General features: G+C 44.4%; 1 pseudogene; it reads right to left on the minus strand.

Annotated features, from left to right (window-relative positions):
- Positions 1-5,683: 5,683 nt before the first annotated feature.
- LOC138929728 (enhancer of rudimentary homolog pseudogene) lies at positions 5,684-6,012 on the minus strand (annotated as a pseudogene).
- Between the last annotated feature and the right edge of the window lie 372 nt (positions 6,013-6,384).

Consider the following 6,384-nt stretch of genomic DNA (forward strand, 5'->3'; position numbering starts at 1 on the left):
ATTTGGCATCATTGCATCATGCAGGAACTTTCTGTGTGTCACCAGAGCTTAGTTGCTCAGCAGCATGTGGGATCTTAGTTCCCTGACCAGGAATTGAACTCAGGTCCCCTGTATTGCAAAGTGGATCCCTAACCATTGGGCCACCAAGGAGGTCCCCCTTACAGGGTTTTTGAGGGTTGAATGAACCTCCCTTGCAAGGTTAGTTTCTACAGGTAGAATGCTTAGAACAGTTTTTGGTACACAGGAAGCACTCAGTAAATGTTAGCTGCACAAACAAGGAGAAGTACATAGACTTCTGTGGGGGCATAGAAGAGGAAGGAGCCATCCAGCTGCCTGTAGGAGGGTAGCAGAGCAACCCAAAAGTTACCACAAAGAAATTACTTAGAAGCCCAAGCTCAGGGAAGAGTCAGAATTGTCCAGAGAGAGAGGAGCAGGTGAAAAGTGAGAAGGCATAGTGTGATAAAGAACAGGTGGGTACCTATTTGTGTCTGGGATTTAGGGGGACTGCAGGTGGAAAATAAGCCTGGAGAAGGAGGCAGAGCTCAACACTCCAGCAACTTCACTATCTCCAGTGGTCCTGCCGTCCCAGGCATTTCCCACTTCTGGACCTTGGCACTTGATGTTTCCTTTGCCCAGAACTCTTCTGTGGCTCCTGCTGTCTCCTACTTTATGCAGTGTAAACATCACATCTTCATAAAGGCCTTCTCTAACACCCATTCCTGCTCCCGATACTCAACTGCAGCACCTTGGTTATTTCTTTCAAAATGAGTTCATGTTTACATAATCCATAATTGTATTGCTTACATGGTTGTTTATCTCTTTGTTTCCTCCACTAGAACATAAATTCTATGAGGTACAGACCAGGTCTCTCTGGTTTATCACCATACCTCCACTCTTAGCCAGCTAGCATGCAGCCTAGTATATGGTCAGCACTCAGTAAATATTTGTTGAAAGAATGAATGACTAATGAAGGACCTGGCTGACTATGCTGAGGACTTTAGATTCTTCTTGCAGGTGTTCTGCATGGGAAGGACATGTTCAGATTCCTACTGTAGAATGATAACTAGGTGACATCATAGCAGATGCATAGAAAGGGGATGAGATCAGAGACCAGCACTCCAGACATGGTGGCCATTGGCCAAATAGGAGATGGTGAGCATCTATGAATAGACCAAATCGACAAAGCTCAGCATTCCTAAGCAAGCAGCAGGAAAGAACTAGTCAAATCAAATCAAAGCAGAGCACTGTTACTTACTGTTGTTGTTCAGTCTGACTGTTTGCGACCCCATGGACTGCAGTGTGCCAGGCTCCCCTGTCCTTCACCATCTCCTGGAACTTGCTCAAATTCATGTCCATTGAGTCGTTGATGCCATCCAACCATCCCATCCTCTCATTCCCTTCTCTTCCTGCTTTCAGTCTTTCCCAGCCTCAGGGTCTTTTCTAATGAGTCAGCTGTTCACATCAGGTGGTTAGTATCTGAGCTTCAGCCTCAACATCAGTCCTTCCAGTGAATATTCAGGACTGATTTCCTTTTAAGATTGACTGGTTTGATCTCCTTGCAGTCCAAGGGACTATCAAGAGTCTTCTCCAACACCACAGTTCAAAAGCATCAGTTCTTTGGTGCTCTGTCTTCTTTATGGTCCAACTCTCACATCCTTACATGACTACTGGAAAAACCGTAGCTTTGACTATACAGACCTTTGTCGGCAAAGTAATGTCTCTGCTTTTGAATATGCTGTCTAGGTTTGTCATAGCTTTTCTTCCAAGGAGCAAGTGTCTTTTAATTTAATGGCTGCGGTCACCATCTGCAGTGATTTTGGAGTCCAAGAAAATAAAGTCTCTCACTGTTTCCCATCTATTTGCCATGAAGTGATAGGACCAGATGCCATGATCTTCGTTTTCTGAATGTTGAGTCTGAAGCCCGCTTTTTCACTCTCCTCTTTCACTTTCATCAGGAGGCTCTTTAGTTCCTCTTTGCTTTCTGCCACAAGGGTAGTGTCGTCTGCGTGTCTGAGGTTATTGATATTTCTCCCAGCAATCTTGATTCCAGCTTGTGCTTCATCTAGCCCAGCACGTCACAAGATGTACTTTGCATAAAAGTAAACAAGCAGGGTGACAAGTATTGTTACTTGATCTTTGTTTCAGAGCAGTACCTAGATGGCTGACCTAAATGTTTGTAGTGTAACAAAATAAAAGATAAATGGATGGGGAGCTTATAACAAAGGAGGAAAAAAGGAAAATGAGGAGTGAGATGAGTATAGAAAATGCTGGCTTTGAAGTCAGCTAGAAGTGGGTCACAGATTATTTTGGTAGTTTTTTTTCCCAACCAGTGTGGAAAGAGAGAGACACAATCAATTACATACATGATAAGTCCTTGTGATATATTGTAGTACAGCCATGCAATGGAGTACTGCTGCTGCTGAGTCACTTCAGTCGTGTCCGACTCTGTGTGACCCCATAGACGGCAACCCGCCAGGCTCCCCCGTCCCTGGGATTCTCCAGGCAAGAACACTGGAGTGGGTTGCTATTTCCTTCTCCAGTGCATGAAAGTGAAAAGTGAAAGCGAAGCCTCTCAGTCATGTCTGACTCTCAGTGACCCAATGGACTGCAGCCTACCAGGCTCCTCCATCCATGGGAGTACTACTCAGAATTAAAAATAAATTAAGTATTTATACATATATAAACAACATGGATGAATCTCAGAAAAATTATGTTGAATGAAAGCAGCCAGACAAAAAAGAGTATAGGGTACAGAGTGTGTGATTCCATTCCATATAAAATTCTCTGGCTCATATTCCCTGGCCAGGTATTGGAGAAGATGGTTTTTCTGATGTCTACATCCTGGCCTCCAGGCCCCAGGCTGAGCACAGAGTAGTCTCGAATGGGCGTGTCCATCGCTGGCACATCCGGCAGCTCACTCACTGCCCGTCACTCCTCTGCTTCCTGTTGTTCCCGAGTCAGACCCAGAGTCCTCGCTGTGGCTTTCAGGCCCAGTGAGGTCAGAGGGAGCCTCCTGCTCAGTGCCACCCCACTGCACTCCCTCGGTCACTCTAATCCTCCCCCAACAGCCTTCCTGCCGTCTCCCAGCCCCGTCTCGCCCTTGCTGATCTGGGGGCTTGTGTTCGTCCTTCTGCTTGGACTGCTCTTCCTTTTTATCCTGTCATTCAGGTTTCAATTCAGGAGTCTGCTCCTCAGAGAGGTCTTCTCTGACCACACTGTCCTAGCCACTGGAATACTTTGTTCTTGCCTTCAGCACATTTATCGATGCCTGAACTTGCTCTGCTCACTCATTTTTCACCTCCCGTACACTGGAAGCCCAGGAGGTCAGAGACTGTGTTATCATGGTATCCAGACTGATGCCTGGCACACAGTAGGTGCTCAGTGGGCATCTGCAGGCTGTAACACTCCCGCCCAGACCAAGTGGGTCAATGTCCAGGCTCACTGGAAGGCACTGTGGTACAGGAGACCAGGGGTGCCAGTGCACAGCATTGTCCCTCAGACCCCAGTGGACATCAGCAGGGACCAGTGACCTGTTTAGTCACGTCTAAATGAAAAAATATTTTTGTGTGTTCCTCAGTTAGGTAAAGACCTCTTAATTATGATACCACAGTGTAATCTATAAAATAAAATGTTGATAAATTGGAATTAATTACATTCTATCTGCCCAGGGACTTCCCTGGTAGTCCAGTGGCTAGGACTCTGCACTCCCAGTGTAGTGGGCCCAGGTTCAATACTTGGTTAGGAAACTAGATCCCATAAGCCACAACTAAGACTCAGTGCAGCCAAATATTAAAAAAAATAAAATCTATTTCCCAAACCCTCATATAGTAATATGATGATAACATACTTGCAAATCAGACTCTAAAATCATTAGATGGTTAAATACTATTCTCCCTGGAAGTCTTTGGGGAATGTGGCCATTTTTTAAAAATTGATAAGCACTAGACAAATATTTATAAACCTTTGGGTAGCTGTACCAACTCAGAGAGCTCACCTGGGTGTTTTCCAAACCTGCCTGATCATTTGTCTGATCTTGCTTCTTTCATTCATTCAGCAAATTTACTGAGTGCTTACTTATAGTCCTGGTGTGCTGCAGTCCACAGGGTCACAAAGAGTCAGACACGACTTAGCCACAAAACAACTATGTTCCAGGCATAGGTCAAAGCCCTAAGAACGTGATAATGGACAAGACAGGTGGAGTTCCTGGTTCAGGGAACTCAGTTTCTCGTAGGGAGGCAGACAACAAAACAAAACGACCTTTAATGTGTTAGGTAGTGATGAGGGCTATGGAATAAAGCTAAGGTTAGAGAGAGATGCTGCTCTATTAGGTAGCACAGTGGCCTTTCTGAAAAGGTGGCCGTTTGAGCAAACACTCGCTTAAGGTGAAAGAGCCTGTTACACAAGTAAGGCGCAAAGAGTGGAGAGTGGATTCTGGCAAAAACACAGCTGGAGAATGCTTGCTGAGGTCCAGGGATGCAAAGGAAGTTGTGACTGGAGCTCAGAATGAGAGCAAGTGGTGAGAGGCCAGGAGGGGGTCAGGGAAGGTCTTGTGGACTGGTTCATAGGCGATGGTGAAGAGTTTGGATTTTACCCCAATTTTGATGGGACGTCCCCTTGTCTGTCTTGTTCACTGCTACATCCCCAGGGCCATGGACAGGACCTGGCACATAGATAGTAGAGTTGTTTGTTTGTTTTTCCCAAATCCACCTGTAGATTTAAGCATCTCCAATCAAAATTATAACAGGATTTTATGGATGACTTGAACAGCAAATCTAAAATTTTTATGGTGACTTCCCCGGCAGTCTGTGATTAAAACTCCTTCCACTGCAGGAGTGTGGGTTTGATCCCTGGCTGGGGAATACAGCATGCCTTTGGAATGGCCCCCCCGCGAAAAAAATTTTTTTTATATGGATGTGCAAAGGTCTGAGAACAGTCAAGACACTCCTGAAGAATCAAGATGTCAAGCCTTTATTACATTTTAAAGTTATAATAAGACAATGTGATCAACTCAGGATCAGTGAAACAGACTAGAAGCTCAGAGAAAGAGCCATGCATATAAAAAAAGGCTAGTATACATTCGGTAAAGAAGGGACTATTGGAAAAAATGAAAATATATCCACACCCAAAACTAAATTATGGCCGGATTTAGGCCTTAACTGTGAAAGGCAAGACTTTATATTTTTTACATGGACATCTAGGCAAATATCCTCATGACCAAGGAAAAGAGCTTTGGTAGATCTTTCATAAATTCAACTGGGCACTTGACTTACTTCTAGTGAGACTGAGAAACTCAGTTTTATTTATTTTTAACTAAAGAACATTTATTTGTTTTTCACTGAGACTTTATCTTGAGGACGTAACTAAACTATGCCACCACTCCCCACCCCAACTTGAAGGAGGATTAGTACAGTGGATATTATAAAGCAAGTATGAACAGTTTGAGGGACTGGAACCAACGTTAACTGACAAAAACCAACTTCCATCTAAATCATCTTAAAAATGTTTAAGTAATAAAAAGGTGGGGAGGGGGCAAAGGCGGTTTCAGATTGAACAAGATCATCACATTTTATCTAATACATTCAATCCTGGCTAGGGTATACCAAAACAGAAACGGGATAAATATAATACAAAACTTCCACTACAGCACACTGCACACAGTTGTGTTCCAAGCCCACCCCCATCCTCATAATGCTTCCAAACTCAACTGTTTCCAAGCCTGTTGGGCCTGGTGATGAAGGAGCACGTAGATCTTCTCTTTAATCCAGCGTTTGCTATAAGGCTGGTATGTCTGGGTATCAGCTCGGTAAACAACGCAGCTGAGGTCTGCCAGGTCATCAGTAAAATCAGACAACTGACTGATATCATATGTGATAGAGGGGCTGTCGGGATTCATTTTCTTCAGATGTTCATACATTTTACAAACACCTTCCATACACTCATTCACAGATTCATAGAGTAAGTTCTGCCTTCTGGGCTCTTGGTAGGCTGTACCAGTAAGATGGTGTGAGACATCATGCCAAAGTCGTCTGCTGCAGCCCAGAAACTCAGTTTTAAATTGTATTTAATTTTAATGTCACATGTGACTAGTGGCTGCCATATTGATAGCACAGATCTAGAGTATATGAAGAATATAGAAGAGGAAATAGGATGGGATAAACATAAAAAGCTGGGGTTTCCCAGGTGGTGCTAGTGGTAAAGAACTTGCCTGCCAGTGCAGGTAGATGTAAGAGACACAGGTTCGATCCCTGGGTCAGAAAGATCCCCTGGAAGAGAGCATGGCAACCCACTCCAGTATTCTTGCCTGGAGGATCCTGTGGACAGAGGAGCCTGGCGGACTACTGTCTCTGGGGTTATGAAGAGTTGGACAGGACTGAAGTGACTGAG

This window comes from Ovis canadensis, chromosome 11 (assembly GCF_042477335.2).
Source record: "Ovis canadensis isolate MfBH-ARS-UI-01 breed Bighorn chromosome 11, ARS-UI_OviCan_v2, whole genome shotgun sequence".
NCBI classification, from domain to species: domain Eukaryota; kingdom Metazoa; phylum Chordata; class Mammalia; order Artiodactyla; family Bovidae; genus Ovis; species Ovis canadensis.